Source organism: Pseudophryne corroboree, chromosome 6 (genome assembly GCF_028390025.1).
Source record: "Pseudophryne corroboree isolate aPseCor3 chromosome 6, aPseCor3.hap2, whole genome shotgun sequence".
Taxonomy (NCBI): domain Eukaryota; kingdom Metazoa; phylum Chordata; class Amphibia; order Anura; family Myobatrachidae; genus Pseudophryne; species Pseudophryne corroboree.
The window spans coordinates 94,275,993-94,299,359 of record NC_086449.1 but is presented as its reverse complement, the minus strand read 5'-3'; the positions used below and the strand labels follow the sequence as shown (position 1 = coordinate 94,299,359).

General features: G+C 45.0%; 1 long non-coding RNA gene across 1 annotated transcript in view; it reads left to right on the top strand.

Annotated features, from left to right (window-relative positions):
• The window catches only part of LOC134934864 (uncharacterized), a 144,376-nt gene extending 140,742 nt beyond the window's left edge, over window positions 1–3,634 (top strand). Inside the window, exon 5 of the long non-coding RNA XR_010179830.1 lies at window positions 3,319–3,634. This is a non-coding gene — a long non-coding RNA (uncharacterized LOC134934864). The remainder of the gene's footprint in view (window positions 1–3,318) is intronic.
• Window positions 3,635–23,367: the final 19,733 nt, after the last annotated feature.

Sequence of the window (23,367 nt, the reverse complement as noted above, 5' to 3'; positions counted from 1 at the left end):
AGGAACTGCACATGTTTTGAAAGGTGCAGGGTGCTAGAATGAACACTATAATACATGCATGATGAATGAAGAACCTTCAGGGGCAGATTTGCAATCAGCCAATCAGATGCAGCTAGTCATCAGTGTACATTTGAATGAGCCCTCAGTTGCTCACAATTGATAATGCTACTGTCATATGTACACCTCCATGTGGATCTGCACAAAGTCACAATGACATGATCAGGCCCTTACTGTACTCATCCTGTGTTACACAATCCATTCACCAGTATGCCTCTTGAGTCGCAAATAGGAGCAAATGTCAGATGACAGAAAATCTGCATACTGGCACGTACTGTATACAGTATGTGTTTTTATTTGTTGGCACGCACAGTAAAAATATGCAGATTTTATGCAACGCAGATGAACTGTAGTGTCATGTTTGTGGAATATAGATCCCATGCCTACTGTACTGTATACTGTATATCATCTTAAAACAAGAGTGAGTCCACAGGGGATAAAAGGGGAATAATATGGAAAATAACAGAAAGAAAATGTCTAGGATGGAGGGGAAGGGGATGGGGGATATAAAGCATTATGGGTAGCTATAAATCAAACAAAATAACAGCAGTGATGGCACAAAGGGGAAAAGAAAGGAAAACATGGAGGGAATGTGTGACTGTGAGTGAAGAGAAAAAAATATGAAAGCATTAAACTTAGCTGTAAATATAAACAAAATGCCAACTGAGATAAAATAAAGGACAGTAGGATGAAGTCAGGGTGTGAAATTGGGAGGAAGAGGGATACCTACTGCAGACCGGGGGATGTATTCTAGAGTTTGATAATGTGTGTTGCAATCTTCATACGGAATGTATCCCTAAGCGCTTCACAGTGGGGATGTATGGAGAACTAGCACAGGCACTAATGGCATTTACATTTTCAGGCAGGATGAGGAGAAAGGAGGCTGAGACTTAGAGGAGAAGGAGAGAACATGGCGGGGAAGCATGGGAGAATGAGGGATGAGCATGGGAGAATAAGAGAGATGTCAGGCAATACAGGTGTCAGAATATGACAGTTAATGAGATGTAGGGCTAGATGCATCATCGCTTGGAAAGTGATAAAATGGAGAGTGAAAAAGTCCCAGCCAATCAGCTCCTAACTGCAATTTTTCAAACACAGCTGTGACATGGCAGATAGAACCTGATTGGTTGGTACTTTTCACTCTCCATTTTATTACTTTCGAAGCAATGATGCATCTAGCGGAAAAACTGATAAACAAATAGAAAATATATTAAAAGAAAATTGACCATAAATACACTTTGGCCTATAAAACAGTTAATAATGGGAAATGTAACAAAGGAAAGAGTGCAACAAACACAAAAACTATTCAGCTTGGTGTAAGTTAACAAAACAAAACAACCTCTAGAATACAGCTGATATGATATCCCTTATGACATATCTATTTTAAAAAAATTGTAAACAGTAAGAGTGACGTCACCTCTTTTTTTATATACAGTAAGTAGGTTTACACAATGAATAGAAATGGCCTTTCTAGAGGTATAGGATCCTTAATTATTCTGTTTCTGAAACTCAAAGAAACAAGCAAACACAATAGTGCAACACGTAATGACAGAATGAAGATCCAAGGTTTTTTATTGGTTCGACTCACATAAAAACAAAATGGTCATTGCATATAACCCTCATGGGGTTACTGGTCCTGAATACTGATCTTCTCAGAACTAGAACTTGAGAGGATAAAATAAATAGTGCAATACACTTTATAAAACATACATTTAATGACAAATTGCACTCACATAGGATAAAACAAATAGACATATATCACCAACTGGATGATCCCCACTGGAGAGCCCGCTTGTCCACATTACACTGGAGTCCCAAGAAAGTCTGATAGTAGGACAAGGTATCCCTCCACTACTCCAGAAATTGTGATTGCAAAACCTTATTACTAGGCACACTCTAGGGTCCACAGCTGCAGGATCCAGTGGAAGAATATCCCTCTGCTTAAACGCATTTCGGACAGGTTGTCCTTCATCTATGTGGCATAATGGGTAAGGATACCTGTACTCCTGGGCATCCTTACCTATTATGCTACTTTTTGTATAATCTGTGCCCTTTCCTGTAGAACCCCTTCACTTATTTAGTATTACAGTGGTAGTTCTTTATATAGCACGCACATATTCTGCAGCGCTTAACAGCATAATTGCCCATTTATATCAGCCCTATTTAGGTAAGGAGGACTAGTGTTAGGGAGGTTAGGGATTAGGGGTACCACATTTACAGATGGAGCCCTCCTCATCTATCACTTTAATAGGATTAACTGAGTCAGGGCAGTCGGACTTAATCCCCTACTGTATTGTTCTCTCTGTATTGTATTGCAGCTGAGAACAATAGATGGAAGGCTTTTGCTAATAAGCCTTGGTGCACCTAGGTGCAGCAGAGAAGCCTAGATGAGCGAGGCTCCATCTGTACCTAGTAGGCGTCGGGATCCTGAGAGTCGGGATGCCGCTGTCGGTAATCTTACTGCCGGCATTCCAAGCATTGCGATCAAGATTGCATAGATAGCACCTATCCTTGTGTATCAATACCAATTTCCCTATAGATTGTAAACTTGCGAACAGGGCCTTCCTACCTCTATACAGATACACACAATACTTAGTGTACCACTTCACCAGTGCTGTAGTAAATGGAGGTAAAGGGCCTAATTCAGTAAGGATTGCAAATGTTGTTATTTAGCAGAGTTTGCAATCCTTTGGATCGCATGCTGGGGGCCGCCCATCGCAGGGCAAAGCCGCCCAGCATGCTGATCTCCGCCTCCCCCCTTGATGAAGCAGAAATTGCGATTGTATCGCAATTTCTGCTTCATCACAGGAATTAGGGATGCCTCCTTTCTGCTTGGGAGAGACCCGGAGAGGGTCGGAAAGCGTGGGTGCCCCTGGACAGACCCCCTGTTGGACGGACCGTGATTTATTTGGACTGATCCGGCGTGTAAAGGAGACCTGAAGCCAGAAAATCCCCTTGCTGCAGCTGGGTGACCCACTAGAAACACATGCTTGTAAGAACTGACGTGAGCCAGTTCTACCTGACAGCCGGTAATTGTCCAATCTTTTCACCTTTCTGAGGGGGACGGTCCAATTGTGGATGTCTATACCAAAACTGAATGGTGATTCTACTTGCATTTTTACATTTGTGTGATGTTCATATCTGTTTTTAAAAATGTTTGTGTGATGTAATAAATATGCTATTTGTACAGTATCACACTATGTTTGTGCATATCTCTTCCTTTTCCGGTAACCTTTGAAACAAGGCATTTTGGTTTTCCAGTTAAATCAAAAGGAGGACAAGTGAACGAACAAGGGAGGAATTGTGAAGTTTACCTCCACATACTACAGCGCTGGTGAAGAGGTACTCTAAGTATTGTGTGTATCTGTATTGCGGAGGAGGTAGGAGAAGGCTCTTGCGGTGGAGGTAGGAGAAGCCGGACTAGCTGCTGTGCGCATTTTAGGAACTTTTAACATTGTATTTTACCTTCCTACCTCTATGACTGTTTGTTATTACCCAGTTTTCTTTTATCATTGTGCCCAGTTGTAAAGCGTAATGGAATTTGCTGAACTATATAAGAAACTGTTCATAAATAAAAAAAATAATAATAATAATACTGCCCACACTGTCTGCAATAAATCATAAATATTAGAATTGTATTTCTGGTTTTCTCACACAATTATGTAATGTTTCTATTTTTGACAGTGGAGCTAATAGTATTAGTATGTGTATTAGTATAGTACTAGGTGCTTCATCGCGCCCTGCGGGCGCTCTTCACACCGTCGCAAGGGGCTACGCCCCCTTAACCCTTGTATGCCTTTCTGGGGTTCAATATTTGTATTATATGGAGTATTACCTGCATTCCTTTGTTAGTGGTTAAATATTGCACAATGAAAGGGCGTGCGATGGTGAAGGAGGCGCAGCCCCTTGCGACGGCATGAACAGCACCTGCAGGGCACAATGTACAGAATGTAGCGGGTGTGGGGGAGACTACGGATGGGGGAAGGTGTCTGTAGATGCTGTGGGTGGAGGGGGGCAGATGCGGGGGGGCCCTGGATGGGGAAGGGTTGGGAGGTGCTGCGGGTGGGGGAGGGGCAGAGGAGTGGGGGCTGCAGATGGAGTAGGGATCAAGAGGCACTGCAGGTGGGGGAGGGGCAGGGGTGCCATGGGTGGGGGAGGGGCAGAGGCGGGGATGTTGCGGATGGGTGAAGGGTTCCGGAGGTGCTGTGGGATGGGAAGGGGCGGGGGTGCTGGGGGTGGGGTAGGGGGTCCGGAGGCGCTGCGGGTGGGGGAGGGGCAGGTGCGGGTGGTGCGGTGGATGGGGAAGGGGGTCCGGAGGTGCTGCAGGTGGTGGAGGGGTGGGTGCGGGGGTGCCGTGGGTGGGGGAGGGTGGGTGAGGGGGGGACCACGGATGGAGGAGGGTGTCTGCAGATGCTGCGGGTGGAGGGGGCAGGTGTGGGGGGAGACATATGGGGGGTGGATGGTGGAGAGGGTCTGGAGGTGCTGTGGCTGGCGGAGGGGCGGGGGAGTGGGAGCCGCGGGTGGTGTAGGGGGTCTGGAGGCACAGCGTGTGGGGGAGTGGTGGAGTGCCGCATGTGGTGGAGGGGAAGGTGCGGAGGTGTGGTGCATTGGGGAGGGGTCTGGAGGCGCTGCTGGTACTGTACCTGCCAAAAAGGTAGTTGGAGGATATGCAGTAACAGGACCAGGACAGGGGTGACAGGGTCAGAACAGGGGTGAAGGGGCCAGGACAGGGGTGACGGGGCCAGGACAGGAGTGACGGGGCCAAGACAGGGGTGACGGGGCCAGGACAGGGGTGACGGGGCCAGGACAGGGGCGACGGGGCCAGGATAGAAATGACAGGGACAGGATAGGGGTGACAGGGCCAGGGTAGGGGCGGCAGGGCCAGGATAGGGTTGACAGGGCAAGCACAGGAGTGACAGGGCCAGGATAGGGGTGACAGGGCCAGGATAAGGGTGAAAGGGCCAGGATAAGGGTGAAAGGGCCAGAATAAGGGTGACAGGGCAAGGCCAGGGGTGACAGGGCAAAGCCAGAGGTGACAGGGACATGACAGAACACAGGGTACAGGAGAGATTGGTATATGGGAAAAAACAGTGGTGACAGTCAAATGTGTCTTACCGGAGTCACTGCTGCTGGCTGCTGCTGTTCCACTCCAATCTGTTGGGATCTGCTGCTGGTGGAGACTTGGGATGGCTGACTCTCTCAGGCTGGAGTCCTGCTTCCTCTGTCCATCCGCATCCCCCCCCCCCACTTACTGTGGTAAGGGGAGACTGGGAGTGACTGGTTAGCTCCCAGGAGATGCTGCGGCTGGAGGGAGGAGGGGGTCATAGCATGCATGCGGCGCGGACCTCGCGGCTGCCGGGTACTGTGGTATGGGGAGACTGGGAGTGACTGGTTAGCCCCCAGGAGACACTGTGGCTGGAGGGAGGAGGGGGTCGGAGCCTGCAAGCAGCGTAGACTTCTGCAGCGCTGCCCGCCGGATAAAGTGTGTGAAGGAGCTGGGCGCACCTCACTGCGAGCGGCAGCGCTGCAGCTAGCGGTGGGGTTGCCAGGGATGGAGATAACAGAGGCAGTACGGAACCTGCACAGCGGCAGGTGCCCCACAAAACTGCACCTAAGAAGCTTGGAGTGTGCCAGAAAGTGACGCTCCTCCGCACCAGAGAGCCCCTGCTGAGTATGCTGATGTGGGGGGTCAAGCACACAGTGAGCCCAGTGCCCGTCTGTTTGTACGGCATACCCCCTCACACACCCCCATACCTCCCAACTGTCCCGATTTTCGCAGGGCAGTCCCATTTTTGGGGGGTCTGTCCCGCTGTCCCACCCGCAGGCCGCAGTGTCCCACGGTGGGTGGGGGGGCAGTTGGGAAGCTCCTGTACTTGCTGTTCTGCTTAGCAGAGCAGCGGTGAATAGACGCTGTGCGCATGTGTGGAGGGAGAGGGGGCATCAGGGGGTACGGATTAAGGGGGGGCCTAGGGGGTACGTACCCCAGGCCCCACAGTTTTAGGGGGCCCCCGGCTGGAGTAGCTCTGTCCCAGCTCTGAAGCTCCCCCGTCCTGCCAGCAACAGCAGCAGCATTGTGCTACAGTCAACACACGCTGCTGCGTGTTGGCAGGTCTGTGGTCTCCCTGCTTTCTTCTGCCTGTGCGGGTGTGTAGGGGGGAGCGACCACCCCCTCTGGATTTACCCCTAGCTGAGGGGCAAAAATCCCATTAAAAAAAAAATCCTTGAATTTGCATAAGGGGGCGTGGCCACGCATCCCGCGATTAGGCCACGCTCCCGAACCCGTAGCAGGCACAGCAATGAGATAGGGCCCCCCTGTCTCAAGTGCCCTGGGCCCCCCGGACTCATAATCCGCCCCTGGGGGCATGCCAGCAGTTTACAGAGCGCTGTGCTTGCCCCCTCACTGACAAAAACGGGGGTGTGGCTCACAATCGCTGGTCCTCCCGCGAAGCCACGCTCCCTTTTCATTGGCCACGCCCCCTTTTCGCCGAGCATGTGTCCCTCCTTCTGCCTGAAGAAAGCTGGGAGGTATGTACCCCTGTCTGCCTGAAGAAAGCTGGGAGGTATGCACCCCTGCCTGTGCCATGCCCATACCATCTGCTTTTGCTCCTAGTCTCCTATAGATTTGCCCAGATCTGTGACTCATTTGACTAACTCTGCCCAGTGTTGTGACTCCGCCCAGCGTTAGCAAATGAGGCACAAAGTCACAGATCTGGTCTAATATATAGGAGATTAGTATGTGTTCCTGCCCACATGGCACTGGCCACACCTACACAGCACTGGACAAACCCACATGGCACTGGCCACACCCTCACAGTGTTGGTCACAGTTGCTCCCCTTCTCAGTAACGGCCCATCAACGTTTAACGTTTCCAGCCTCAGGAACTTGTGGCCCTTAAACAGGCCCCGATGAACGGCAGCCATATCATGTTGCAGATGGCTCTTTTTGGTGGAGAAAGTATAAATAGACCAAATAAGATCTGAATGTGTTAATAGTTTTATGTCCAGTGTTCCTTATTGGTATCAGCAGGAAGCCTTTTTGCATAAAGGAACAATTGTTGGATCTTCAATTGCTCTTTACTTACAGTAATTTATTGCAGAGGATTCTCTGTAGTGCCATGCAGCTGCAGGAAGGAGGCACATTAAGAGCTCCTGATATATTTCCCACTAATGTACAGTATACTCATTCTCTAGCCTCTATGTAGTAAGAGACTGTGCCTATTATCTTTCAGCATGCAAGGTCTGTCAGATGCTGGATTTGTTAGGGACGTCAGCAGCCTGCATTGCCAGGACGACAGGTATTTATTAGTGATGAGCGGGTTCGGTTTCTCGGAAACCGAACCCTCCCGAACTTCACCCTTTTTACACGGGTCCGAGCCATACTCAGATTCTCCCGTATGGCTCGGGTAACCCGAGCGCGCCCGAACGTCATCATCCCGCTGTCGGATTCTCGTGAGATTCGGATTCTACATAAGCAGCCGCGCGTCGCCGCCATTTTCACTAGTGTATTGGAAATGTTAGGGAGAGGACGTGGCTGGCGTCCTCTCCGTTTATGTTGATGCCTTGCAAATATTTTGTGCTTGCTTATTACTTAATTGTGGGGACTGGGGAGCAGCTGTATATAGGAGGAGTACAGTGCAGAGTTTTGCTGACAGTGACCACCAGTAATACGTTGTCTGCCTGAAAAACACTCCATATCTGTGCTCAGTGTGCTGCATATATCTGTGCTCACACTGCTTAATTGTGGGGACTGGGGAGCAGCTGTATATAGCAGGAGTACAGTGCAGAGTTTTGCTGACAGTGACCACCAGTATACGTTGTCTGCCTGAAAAACACTCCATATCTGTGCTCAGTGTGCTGCTTTATTGTGGGGACTGGGGACCACCAGTATAATATTATATAGGAGGAGTACAGTGCAGAGTTTTGCTGACCAGTGACCACCAGTATATAATATATAGCATTACGGTACAGTAGGCCACTGCTGTACCTACCTCTGTGTCGTCATTAAGTATACTATCCATCTAGATTCTATACCTGTGGTGCATTTCATTTGTACAGTTTGCTGACACAGTGACCACCAGTATATATAGCAGTACGGTACGGAAGGCCACTGCTGTACCTACCTCTGTGTCGTCATTAAGTATACTATCCATCTACATTCTATACCTGTGGTGCATTTTAGTTTTGCAGTTTGCTGACACAGTGACCACCAGTATACTATATATAGCAGTATGGTACGGAAGGCCACTGCTGTACCTACCTCTGTGTCGTCATTAAGTATACTATCCATCTACATGCTATACCTGTGGTGCATTTTAGTTTTGCAGTTTGCTGACACAGTGACCACCAGTATACTATATATAGCAGTACGGTTCGGAAGGCCACTGCTGTACCTACCTCTGTGTCGTCATTAAGTATACTATCCATCTACATTCTATACCTGTGGTGCATTTTAGTTTTGCAGTTTGCTGACACAGTGACCACCAGTATACTATATATAGCAGTACGGTACGGAAGGCCACTGCTGTACCTACCTCTGTGTCGTCAAGTATACTATCCATCCATACCTGTGGTGCATTTCAGTTTTGCACAGTTTGCTGACCACCAGTATATAATATATAGCATTACGGTACAGTAGCCACTGCTCTACCTACCTCTGTGTCGTCAAGTATACTAGCTTAGTCACACAGCGACCTTGGTGCGTCTCTTTTTTTCTTTGCATCATGTGCTGTTTGGGGACTATTTTTTTGAAGTGCCATCCTGCCTGACACTGCAGTGCCACTCCTAGATGGGCCAGGTGTTTGTGTCGGCCACTTGTGTCGCTTAGCTTAGCCATCCAGCGACCTCGGTGCAAATTTTAGGACTAAAAATAATATTGTGAGGTGTGAGGTGTTCAGAATAGACTGGAAATGAGTGGAAATTATGGTTATTGTGGTTAATAATACTATGGGATCAAAATGACCCCCAAATTCTATGATTTAAGCTGTTTTTTAGGGTTTTTTGAAAAAAACACCCGAATCCAAAACACACCCGAATCCGACAAAAAAATTTCGGTGAGGTTTTGCCAAAACGCGTCCGAATCCAAAACACGGCCGCGGAACCGAATCCAAAACCAAAACACAAAACCTGAAAAATGTCCGTGCACATCACTAGTATTTATATGCACACAGAACAACTCATGATAACGCTGCCTATAGAGATAGAGACAAAGTTATTAAGCCAAGAGCGTAGCTGATTTTAGTGATCCTGTGACAGCATGGTAATGGAATTCCCTATAACAGGTTTTCAAGGCTGTGATGAAAGCACTGTTAATAAAAGACCGTCTGGATTCTTTTGGGAAGTACAACAGAGGCACTTGCCTAAATGTTTTTAAATAACACCACGCGGCATGGTTAAATGTGTTTGTGCACTTAATGGTTAAACCAGTGGTTCTCAAACTGTGTGCCGTGACACCCTGGGGTTCCTCAGGGCGCTTGCAGGGGTGCCTTGTTTTGCTGGTCCTGGACCAATTCAAGTTATTTATGGTCAATGTAATAGGCCAAACCAGTGTTGGTGGCTGCCAATTATAGAATATGTGGCCAAACATAAGCAAATCTTATCCCTCACCGTACAATTAAACCTAAAGATGACATATAAACACAAAAAAACTATTTACTCAATTTAATATTTCTTTTCTAAATTTCTCAATAAGAAAATTTTGTCCTAGGGGTGCCGTGAAAGAAAAAAGTAATTCTGATACTCTAGCGTGCCGTGATTCAAAACAGTTTGGGAACCACTGGGTTAAACTGTAAATGACAGGGGTATGGTCATTTTTGGTCTACGTAACCCTGGGTTTACTATAGGGCAACCTTCCATTGCCTCCCTTCTTCAGATACCTCGTTCGTGTTTACCTGATGTGAATATGTTAGATATGATGGGCCTGATTCAGCATTAGGAGCAAATCAAAATCATTTGCAAAAAGGGAGCAATTTGCACCTTGGCCAAACCACGTTGCCCGGCAGGTGGAGCATATTTCAAATTGATTTACAGTAAAATGGGGAAGGGTCTTGTCATAGATTAATTCTAAATTTCAGTGTAAAAACAAACCTGCCCTGAATTTGCAGAAGCTGACAGTAATTTCTTTGCATCCATACATAAAACATTTGCTCTGTACCTCTTTTATGGTTTGTTCTATTCTAGGGTGTGGATGCTTGGCGTGATTACAGTGGTTTTGCGGTTAGTCAATCTGCAGTATGAAAATCCTGGCGGAGGGGGGGGGGGTTGAGGTCAATATACCATCTGTTGTGATGCCAAAGATAAGGAGACTGACGCCGGAATTCCGACAGCCAGTTAAATGCCGACACACGGAATCCTGACACATGCTCGGATTTCCCACTCAGTTGGTGGGTCCATGCCACCAACCGAGTGGGAATAGAACCTGTGGAAGACGGGATGCCACTGTCGGTATAGTGACATCCGGCATCCAGTCTGCCGGGTTACCATATGTATCCCTTAGGGGGAACTTGCCACAGTCGCATCAATGTAGAGATTAGCTTTCAGATGGACCTTGAAGATTTGAAGACATCTGATCTGGTAGCAAATTCATAAAGTAGTTAGTGGTATGGGAATTGTCACATTGGCATGACTGAGAGGTGGTTACCAGAGTCAAGGTCAGACACGGATGTAAGGGGACAAAAGGATCAGTATTTTGAGATGATATTTGACATTATATGAAGTGAGAGAGTTGATGAGGGCTTTGCGGGTGAGGGTGAGTAATTTGTCACTTTGAGCTAGTTCCTACAAATGAATAATAGGCAGCATATTATTCTAGTCTATAAATTGGCTGCTTACCCCATATGAAGATGACAGATACACTTTCATGTTTTTTTTACAACTTAGCACAATTACTTTCACTCTTCACACAAAAATGGTAATTAAGAATAATTTTATTCTAGACATTTGATGAAAATGTTTTAGTCCAATTATTATTTTACATGCTTTGGAGCAAGCTGAGTCATGCTTTCATACCCAGTGCTTTTGATGCAGTTTGCACCTGTATAATTAAAGGAAATGACTTTACTTTCCAGAAGGCAATGCTAGTGAATGGACAACCCATGAGTCATCATAATTGTTAGTCCACAGACTCACTCACTCTGACCTCTAGGTGACGAAGATGCAGTCGGATGGAAACAAGAGAGAAAGTGGATCTGCCTACAAAGATGACCTAAAATGTTACATTGTTATGACATTTGCCTAAAGGCCCCCCTACATCTGCGACATATTGCCTTTATTTCCCGATCCCCCCAGTGGCCATGTCGGGGAATCGGAAATATTAAACATGTTTTTAAAAAAAAATCAATAAGAATCAGCAAATTGGGGATTTTTAAAATGAAAAATGTCCCTGACTCCCTGACGGATCGCCGCTCATCGATGCCCATCAATCGGTTGGTTCGGGGAATTGTTGAAATGGAGTTTGTATGGTGCTTTAAGGGATTCCATAGGAATCAATGTATAACAGTACTCATCAGGGTCAAAAGTACATCTGACCATGGAGGTCAAACTCTGTTTATTTGCCTCTCGGTGCACCTGCCAAAAGCAGGATAATATCAAATGTAGTCATTGCCTTGCCATAAAACGAAAAAGGAACAGGTAATTGCCACATCTTGAGCAGTGCTCCAGGACTAGTGATTATGGCTTCTCCATGCTAGGGCTCTTATTGCTGGGTATAGTGCAGTGAATCCTCTGGCATCTTGTCTGTAATGTGTGATAGTCTCTGTGACCATGTTGCTGTTTTACAGTAATGTCATGCTTGCTTTTATCATTATATTTTACTAGGGGGATGTAGTCGTGATCCCGGCGGTGGGGATCCCGGTGGTCAGCATACCGACGCCGGGATTCTGGCCACCAGAATGCCGGCAGGGGGCCCAGGACTATTCCCTCCCGTAGGTGTCCACAGCACCCATAGAGTGGGAATAGAACCTGTGGCGTGTGCAGCAAGCCACCGAGCCCGCAAGGGTCTTCGTTGCGCTCGCCCCCTTGTCGGCATTCTGGCGGCCGGGATCCCGGCCTCAGTATGCTGACCGGCGGGATCCCGACCGCCGGTCAACCGTACCCAACCCTTTTCTAGGTGATGCAATGCATACAATGAGTACTGGGTGTGCTTCTTCCTGGTCAGCATGGTAGAAGGATATTGATAAATACTGACACCCACTAATCATGTTAAAAAAACACTTTTGCTTGGTCAACAAGAAGTAGAATGTTTTTCAATAAAAGTACTGTATGATAGAGGAAATCACATACAACTTAAACCCCAGCACAGAAAGGTCACTAGGAAAAGTGATAACGGTCAGAAATACCCACTGCCCATTACACAAAGGTACAAAGTAGACAGTAAGCCCATACCATCCCAAAGAAAGGGGTGTGGTCACACAATAGTAATAATGCCTACAGTAGTAGCACCCCTAATACACATAATGCCAACAGTTGTAGCATCCCGTAATACACAATGCCCACAGCAGTAGCGCCCCTTTTACAATGCCCACAGTAGTAGTGCTCCTTATGCAATGTCCACTGTACTGATAGTGCCCCTTATATATAGCCCATAGTAGTGGTGCCCCTTATGCAATGCCCCAAGTAGTAGTGCCCCTTATGTCCCCAAGAGTGATGCCCCTTATGAAGTGCCCCCTTTACAATGCCCTCATTAGTAGTGCCCCCATTAGTAATGCCCCTGTGTAGTATTGCCCCCAGTAGTAATGTCACCTGTAGTAATGCCCCCAGTCGTTTAGCCCATGTAGTTTTCCCCAACTAGTAATGCCCCGAGTAGTTTAGCCCCTGTAGTTATGCCCCCAGTAGTAATGCCCCCTGTAGTTTAGTCCCCCTGTAGTAAAGCCCCCAATAGTTTAGCCCCCCTGTAGTTATGCCCCCAATAGTAATGCACCCTTGTAGTTATGCCCCCAGTAGTAATGCGTCCCTGTAGTTTAGCCCCATGTAGTTAGCCCCATGTAGTTTGCCCCAAGAAGTAATGCCCCCAGTAGTTTAGCCCCCAGTAGATTGCCCCCAGTGGTTAGCCCCCTGTAGCTTGCCCCCAGTAGTTTGCCCCCAGTGGTTAGCCCCTGTAGCTTGCTCCCAGTAGTTTGCCCCCAGTAGCTTGCCCCCAGTGGTTATCCCCCTGTAGCCACGCTGATAATACAGTCACACATGTTTTTTTTTTTTAAAAGCCACCATACTTACCAAGCCCCACTCCCGTGTCCGACCGCTGTGATCCTCCTGGCGTCCAGCTCCTCAGCACTATGAGAGACATGACGTCTCTCTCATAGCGCGCACTGACAGAGACGGGAGCCGGAGCTCAGTTGTGAGCTCCTGCTGCCGGCTTTCGCTTTGCAGGGAGAGCTGGACACAGCTGGTAACACAATCCCAGCAGGTGCCCAGCATCTCCCTGTGCAGCGCCGGCACACATCGGGTGAGGTGAGCCAGAGGAGGCGGAACTGCGTTCTGTCTCCAAGTGGAACTGACGGAACGCAGTTCCGCCCCGTGCCGGCTCACTTTAACCCCTGGGTGTAACGCCCACTTTGGTATTACTATGTCAACAATTTGCAGATTGTGGGGTCTATTTACTAAGCCATAGACGGAGATAAATCAGCATCAGCCAATCAGCATCTAACTGACATGTCACAGGCTGTGTTTGAAAAATAACAGTTAGGAGCTGGTTGGCTGGTACTTTATCTCCATCCACTTTATCTCCATCCACTTTATCTCCATCCAAGGTTTAGTAAATATACCCCTGTGATTGTTCATTACACTGCAACACAACACAACACTACTCTATGACACACTACATCGTCACCTAAGACCCAACATTACTACCTATAGTAACACATTACAGTGACACACATTACTGTACATCACCACCCAGCACTACTACCTATAGTAACACATTACAGTGACACACATTACAGCAACACCCAGCACTACTACCTATAGTAACACATTACAGTGACACACATTACTGTACATCACCACCCAGCACTACTACCTATAGTAACACATTACAGTGACACACATTACTGTACATCACCACCCAGCACTACTACCTATAGTAACACATTACAGTGACACACATTACAGCAACACCCAGCACTACTACCTATAGCGGGCTGGCAGTATTGGTCCCATGCAACAGGAACATGACACGGTATGCACCCGGAGGGATGTGGAGGAGCCAGGTCCCTTGCAGCTTGCTGGCATCTGTGTAGCGCAGTTCCCATGTGGCAGGAGGTATGCGCCCGTTGGACAGGAGGCTTGGCTGCGCTGCTGGAATGGTGTAGGCACTGGTGCAGAGGGCCAAAGAAGAGTGGAGAGTGCCGGCCGCGTGTACTCCCAATTCTGAGACAGCCGCGGAGAAGCTGCAGCTACAGTACCTCTGCCCCCTCCTTGGTACAAGATACGGGGCATCAGACGTCACAGGCGAGTCAAGGGAACGGAGAGCCAGCTTTCCCTGATTGCGCATAGGCTGTTACAGGGATCCCGCTACCTGCTGCATCCAAGACAGGAGGTGCGACCTCTAGTGATCTGTGTAGAGATGTTGTGGGCGGGCGGAGGCGGGGCAGCCATTGACAAGCCTGCAAGGCTGGCTATGATCCTCCTTATGATCGTCCTTAAGTGCTGCTGTGGCCGGGTAATTTGAAGTGAATCAAAATTGTTCTTTAATAGTTCCGCCCCGTTCCGGCCCACTTTAACCCCTGGTTTTAGGGAGAAAGACAACATTACTCATGATAACAAGACCCTGGGCCTAATGCAGACCTGATCGCAGCAGCAGAATTGTTCTCTAATGGGCAAAACCATGCTGCACTGCCGGTGGGGCAGATATAACATGTGCAGAGAGAGTTAGATTTGGGTGGATTATATTGTTTCTGTGCAGAGTAAATACTGTCTGCTTTATTTTTACACTGCAATTTAGATTTCAGTTTGATCACAGCCACCCATCTACTCTATCTGCACAAGTAACATCTGTCCCACCTGCACTGCACATGGTTTTGCCTATTAAAGAACAATTGTGATGCTGCGATCAGGTCTGAATTAGGCCCCCTGTGCTGACAAATATTCTGGTTTTGAATTTAGATAGATTGTTTGTTGTTTCCTGTTTTGCTTGTTTCCCTATATTGCTACCATGGCTCCCCCCCCCCCTTCCCACCACACACACTCCCTCCGATTTCCCTAAATAAATAAGATTGCGTACCCAAGAGAAAGCAGTCTGAAGGCTCCTGACCCCAGTCCTGAGAGACTTGTTGGTGAGAATCATGACTTTGAAAGCATTAACCACTAACCCCGTCTTCCACCAAGAATTCCCTCTAGCAAGGCCTCATTTTATATTCAGCTGCACAATTACTGGAGTTAAATTTAATTATCATGGACCAAATAAGAATCTTTCCCTGCTCATGAATGATAGATGGCTTTAACCTCTACATGGCCGAAAGGTCCATCAGTCACATGCAGGGCCGGTTGGTGCATTGATTTTCTCCAGCTGCCAGCGGGTTAATAACTGCAAGTGAAATTTAACAGGCTCTGAATAATTGAAGAGCTGTGATTCCCATCCACAGCGGACTGATGGAGAGTCTTGATAAAACTAAACATGGCTAAGTCACTCTAAGGACGCTTTCATAAAAATAGCATATGTTCAACTGAAATTAGCATAAGAGCTATGCTTTTATTAAATAAACTATTATATTTTATAAATAATGCAATTTTTGTTATGAAGTTGTTGTGTTATCCAGCCACTGAAGGAGACATGAGAAAACATCCCATTGATCTGTCTCAGGCCAGACGTAAAATACCACACAGATCATTCAGCTATTGATCTCTAATCATGCTATTCCTGTTCTTCTCACCTATCAACACATAACCGTTGTATATGCTCAGTATACATAAAAACACATAAAAGACAGCAATGGATTGCAAACATGCAAAATAAACACATCAAAATGGTTCAATTTTTTTTAAAGTATAATACTGCTAAAATCACCACTATTTAGGGACTGAATGGGGGAAATCTATGAATTAATTACAGGAGTTATATTGAAATAAATGTCTTTAGTCATCTGCTGAAATAGCCACTTCTCACCTTCAAGGGGAGATGTACCAAGTCTTGGAGAGAGATTTAATACCACTAATTTTGCAGTTGCAACACAGCTTTTCTGCATATGCACAAACAGTGAGTGAGATAGACTGGCATACCTCCCAATTTTTTAATGGAAGAAGCCAGGACCATCGAGTGGCAGAGCCGTGCGTGACCTGAAAGGGGGAGTGACAATGAGTGGTATGGGTGTGGCTTCTGCATAGTAGGCATGGCCTCATGCAGTTACCCCATTTGTCGGCATTTGGTGGGTGTACCCAGTGCTCCCCGAGCAGCTGGGAAGCCCCCTGATCCCCTTTCAGCATTGAATAGATGCAGTGCGCATGCATCTGCCCAATTGTCTGCTAATTACACACAGAGTTATATACTCATGCAAGATATGCTGCCAGACTTGCCCTAAGTCAGTGCCGTAACTAGACAGTTTAGCGTTGTGTGCAAGAAACAGCATCGATGCCCCCCCACCCCCATATATACAAAACAGGGTCAGTGCCCGTGCCAAAAATATAGGGGAGTGGCTTCATGGGGAAGGGGAGTGGCTACAGAGCTCCCTTTTACACATTATATTAGGCAGAGCTCCCTTTTACACAGTACGGCAGATATAGTCCCCTTTTACACATTACAGCAGCAGGGTCCCCCTTTTTACACATTACGGCAGCAGAGTCCCCCTTTTTACACATTACGGCAGCAGAGTCCCCCTTTTTTACACATTACATTAGCAGAAACCCTGTTTTTACACATTAAGCAAGAAGAGTCCCCTTTTTACACATTAGGCAGCAGAGTCCCCCTTTTTAAAAATGCTCAGTTTATGAAACCAAGCACTTCAACAACAATTGTTTGTTTGGGCCCAGACAAAACAAGCTACCAAAAGGCTTAAGGCAGCTAAGCTAACAGTTGTACAATGCGAAGATGCCAGCTCAGCTCACACTTTGGGGATTCAAAGGGCTTCTCTATATACGTGAACAAAGTAGCACTGGGGTACAGCGCACAGAACAGTACAAACAATTTATATTTTCTAGTTTTTAAATTCACAGCTCAGCTCTCACTAAGGGGCTTTAATGGGCTTTTCTATATTTGTGACAAAGTCAAACTGGGGTATAGCACACAGAATAGTACAAACAATAGAACAATATATTATTTTTCTTCAATATACAGCTCAACTCACACTGTGGGGATTCAAAGGGATTTTATATGTATGTGAATAAATGCACTGGGGTACAGCACATCAAACAGTACAAACAATAGAACAATATATATTCTTTATTTTTTCAATTTGCAGCTCAACTTATACTGCGGGTATTTAAAGGGCTTTTACACTGTTTGCACGTGAAAAAATGCACTAGAGAACACATCAGAAAGGTTGTACAAACTTTAAAAAACTTGTTGAAAAATTGTTTTTAACGTTTTAGAACTTTCACTTTTTTCACAACTGAAACTGCGGTGAGTCAGACTACTTATATGTGAACTCAGTGGGGTTTAGCCTGTGGACTCAGTACAGCACTGCTGTGTAACAGAAATAATGAGACTAAAGGGACTGGACACAGCACAGCCACTTGATGGACACAGCACAGCTTGTGGATGGACACTATGGGGTAAATTTACTAAGGTGGGAGTTTTTTTTAGAACTGGTGATGTTACTCATAGCAACCAATCAGATTCTACTTAACATTTATCTAACTGCTTCAAGAAGATCATTGAATCTGATTAGTTGCTATGGGCAACATAACTAGTTCTAAAAACTCCCACACCTTAGTAAATTTACCCCAGTGACAGCACAGCATGTGGATGGACACAGTGATTACACAACTTGAGGATGGACACAGAGACAGTACAGATTGTGGATGGACACAGTGACAGCACAGCTTGTGGATGGATGCAGCACTTAGACACAGCAGAGCGCAGCACAACGCAGCCCACAGCACAGTGACTGGAGTGATATGGCATTGAGTCACCACCACAGGGCCCTTATATAGAAACGAAAACCTGTGAGTATCCAAAGGAAGTTCCAGGTGTGAAACATGTAGTCTGCATCTTCTTCATGAACTTCCCCTGTTTTTATGCATGGCTGTTTTTTATGTATCATTTGTTTATGTATGAGTTGATATACTTCCTGTCAAGCATTGCATTAGTTTGTGGTACCTTACAAATAAATGATGATGATGATCATCATCATCATCATGAGGATGATGATGTTGATGATGATGAGGTTGATTATGTTGATGATGAGTTTGATGTTGATATGTTTGTTGTTGATGATGACATTGATAATGATGAGGTTGATGATTATGAGGTTGATGATGATGAGGAGGACAATGATGAATGATTGAGCAATGCCCAGAATATTGTATCAAGCAGTGACTAATTTATTACTTCCAAATGGTTTAAATAACAGTTGACTAAACTCTATTCTACACCTGCCAGGTCATGAACCATATTTACCTGCTTTGGGAATTGACAGCAGGAGTCAAGTCTTGACAGTACCTTTGGCAGGGTGTAACACATTCTAAAAAAAAAGTTTGACATACTGTAAACACTGTTCTGATAAACAGCAAATTATATTTAGAGACATATGGGACAATTTCCATCAGCACATAGACACATCACTCAAAACCGAATTGCCTCATATATTTCTCTTAAACTACTGATATGACTCAATAATAATAATAATAATGAATTAAAAATAATTTAAAACATAAATACATATTAAACAAAATTGTAAGATAGTTTTCCTTTATCAAAATCTATAACTTTTCCTGCAGATTAATTTATTTATTGATTCATTCAGTTTACTGCACAATAATAACAAATCACTGGAAAGTGCTTTGTCTAATATGTAAATAAAATAATAGCAATATGATAAATCCCAGTGAAAACATTAATTATTATCCCAAACATTTCTTATAAATTAAAGCGGTAGGTTTAATTAGGATGGAAAACTCCTAATTGTCCAGATGGCTTCATATTGAAAAGCAAAATCTATCATTATCCTGTCATATATTAAAAATTATTTAATGGAAAATTACTGCAAAAAAATGCAAATTTCATATTTAAAACTTAGAAAGATTTAAAATATATGACTTTAGATGTGGAATGAAGCCAATTAATTTAAAAAGAGGGATATTAATGCATTATATAAGCAAATCAATTTGTGGTACAGTCCATAATATTTGGGGAATAATTCAGTTCTGGAGAAAGGATTTATCAATGTTTTAGTTATGGCTATAATGAAGAAAGTCATAAAAAAATATTGAATGGGTGATTTCTTCTTAAAGGCAACTTTTATCCAGCAACCCCGTACCCTTAAACTAGTCACCATTAGTATTTCATGCCATGGGCGTATTTCTAAAGCAAAAATCATTTACAAGGCGAAACCGAAACCAGCTTTAAAAATACAGGTATTCTTGTACAAAGCCCCATACCTCTGTCTTACTGTCTTATCGCAGGCTATTGCATATCTGATATCTGAGTTTCATCAACAAGGCAACCCTACATGCCTCTGTCCAATGAGCATGGCTTATGGATATGTCACATTTGCATGTTTTATTTGCATCTCCCTACTTTATTATATTTTATATGGAATGGACCCCAACACACCCATCAGACAAGCCTAGACCCTAGAACATACAACAGGATTACATATTGTAGGTACAAGTTGACCAATTTAGAGAGATACAGAGAGTCTCACAATTTTACACACACACACACACACACACACACACACACACACACTTACATAGAAAAAAAGAGAAAGAGCCCTGCTTGGGGGAGCTTATACTCTAGAGGGAATGTTTGTGGAAACCAAGAGGGAGAGGAAGCAGAGATCAAGGAACTGAAATGCTGGAAAGTTAGGAGTTGTAGGATTGTATTAAGAATGTGTTTGAAGACACATCTAAAGAATTTAAAGGTTAGGAGGTAGATGATGTCTGATTCTGGTGGTCATGTGATTAGATGTCGGTAATAACAGCTTCATGACAGCCACAGCGGAATCTCTACAAATCTGCCATCATTGACTTATATAGAGAACTGAACTAGAAATAACAGTGGTGAGGTGAATAAGGCTGGGCATACCCACCTGTAAATGGAGAAAATGTTCTTCCCATAGATGCCTGGGAAGTAACAAAGAGTGAAAATGTACCGAACTGAGGCGGCCACCATGTCATGTGGTCATATAGGGGAGAGCTGGGCTAACCTACTTTTTCCTAATGTTAGGCTCCTGTTTAACCACTCTGGTGATGTAGGATTCAGTAAAGATGCCTGCTATCTGGATCTCAGCAGCCGGAAAACCCGACACCCATCAGAATACCGATGCCGGAATCCCAAAAAAGTCAGGACACCGATGCTTGGATTCGAACAGCCAGCATCCCGACCGTGAGTATAGCAGGAGGGTTAGGTTTAGGGCCAGGGGTGGGAGGGTTAGGTTTAGGTACCACCCCGTGAGGTTAGGGTTAGGCTGCAGCAGGGGAGAGGTTAGGGATAGGTTGCAGCAGGGGAGAGGTTAGGGTTAGGCTGCAGGGAGGGGGGTAAAGGTTAGGCACCACTGGGGGGAGGTTAGGTTTAGCCACTAAAGGGGGGAGGGTTAGGTTTAGGCTGCAGGAAAGGGAGGGGGTTAGGATTAGACAACAAGGGGGAAGGTTAGGGTTAGGCACCAAAGGGGGAGGTTAGGGTTAGGCTGCGGACTGAGAGGGTAAGGGTTAGGGGGTTGGGAAGAGGGGAGTACATACTGTAGACAGCTCAATTGTTGGGATGCCAATGTTGGTATACTGAACTCCGACATCCCGACTGCCGGTAACTCATATTACACCCAGTGATATTTCTACAGTTAAATCTATGATAAACAAATAAATTTCAACTGTGATTACAATTGTATATATTCTATATTATGAGCAATACATTTATATGCTTTTTGGGGATAATAACTGTCTGTCCCATAACTTTTTATTTGTTGTGGGGAAATTAAATTTAACATAATGCTCATAATTGTAAAATACTTGTCAGTAACCGTGAGATCCTTATACAGTATGTGAATACCTCCAGTTATATTTAGAGATGTGCACGGATCCAAATGTTTTGGTTTTTTGCTCTAATTCATCATGTGTTTAGTTTCCGTTTTGGCGAAACTACCCTATATTGTTTTTGTTCGAATTCTATTTTAATTTAAAACTACTGTAGGTCAAAAAATTAGATAATCATTAATTAATATCGATAAAACAGCTAAAATAACGTAATTATTGCAATCCAAAATCCAAAATTCAGATTTAAAATCCATATCCTGAACTGCAGGAATATTCGAACAGGAACTCGATTGGGATCGGATCTCTTTGGGGTGTCCGGACTGGGTTTTGGTTCAGTTCTAACCCACAAAATTCATGTGGATTCGGCTTTCTAGAGAACCGAACCGCACACCTCTAGTTACTGTATATTCGTAGATTTCATGTATAAAACATGCAAAATATATGTCTAGCTACGTTTGTTTTGCCAGTTATTAACAATGAATGGTTAATCTCAAAGATTTATTGAGGGATTTATCCATCTTCTCTGTTTTTCTTCCTCTAATCAACTCTTGACGAGATCTTATGTTTATATGTTAATGTTATTATAAAAGTCTTATCTTTGATTTATTTCTATAATCTCATTATATTACTACTATGCATTCTATTTGTTTTAAACTTGATATACAGTGATCTTGTCAAATAATTACAGTGATTTTGTCATTTTCTTCCAGTGATTTGGACCAATAAAACCATTGATTAGAACGAATAATTCCAGTGATTTTGTCATTTTCTTCCAGTGATTTTGACCAATAATACCATTGATTAGAACGAATAATTCCAGTGATTTTGTCATTTTCTTCCAGTGATTTGGGCCAATAATACCATTGATTAGAACAAATAATTCCAGTGATTTTGTCATTTTCTTCCAGTGATTTGGACCAATAATACCATTGATTAGAGCAAATAATTCCTGTGATATTGAGGTGTTTGTGTCGCTTAGCTTAGCCGTCCAGCGACCACAGTGCACCTCTTTTTCTCTTTTCTTTGCATCATGTGCTGTTTTTTTAAGTGCCATCCTGTCTGACACTGCAGTGCCACTCCTAGATGGGCCAGGTGTTTGTGCCGCCCTCTTGGGTCGCTTAGCTTAGTCATCCAGCGACCTCTGTGCAAATTTTAGGACTAAAAATAGTATTGTGAGGTGTGAGGTGTTCAGAATAGACTGGAAATTAGTGGAAATTGTGGTTATTGAGGTTAATAATACTATAGGATCAAAATTACCCCCAAATTCTATGATTTAAGCTGTATTTGAGGGGTTTTTGAAAAAACACACCAGAATCCGACAAAAAAATTTCAGGGAGGTTTTGCCAAAACGCGTCCGAATCCAAAACACGGCTGCGGAACCGAATCCAAAACCAAAACACAAAACACAAAAAATTTCCGGTGCACATCTCTACTTGTATGCAGCATTGCATTTCCATCCATCTCAGAGTCAGGCCCTAAGCATGTTCTTTCATACTTGCCTACTTTGCTGCCCAGCATTGTAGGTGCATATGAGTGTGGGCTGCAGTCAGATGGGCTGTTCAGGGGTGTAGTCAGGAGGCAAGGTGGGTTATGCGGGGGTGTGTCTGGTGGGGAAGTGGGCAGTCCAGGGGCATAGCATCACAATTGTGTCATCGTGGTTCCGCCCCCCGCTATACAGTGCTGAGAAAGTAGGCACTGTATAGCGGGGGTGGAGCTACGATGATGCAAATCAGCGTTATCGGATCCCCTGGGACCACCCACTTGTTCTCTGCTGTGGGTGGCCAAGAGTGGGGGCTGTGGAGGGATCGGCAGGGAAAGCAAGAGACTTTATAATAGAGAAAGGTGTGTTCGAACAAAGCGCTAACCGCTGCTTAAAGATTTATTGAAAATGAGTGTCGCCCACACTTATCAACAGAAACAAGTAAAAAAGATTACCAATCTCCCAGAGTGCAACTAAACTTATCATCTACTCACTGGTCATCTCACGACTCAACTACTGCAATGTTCTCCTCACTGGCCTTACTTGCTCCCATCTTGCTCCCCTCCAATCTGTCCTGAACACCACAGCTAGGCTTATCTTCCTCTCCCGCCGCTCCACATCTGCCACTCCCCTTTGACATAATCTACACTGGCTCCCATTCCCCTACAGAGTCCTCTTCAAACTCCTCACCCTCACATACAAGGCCATCTCTAATTC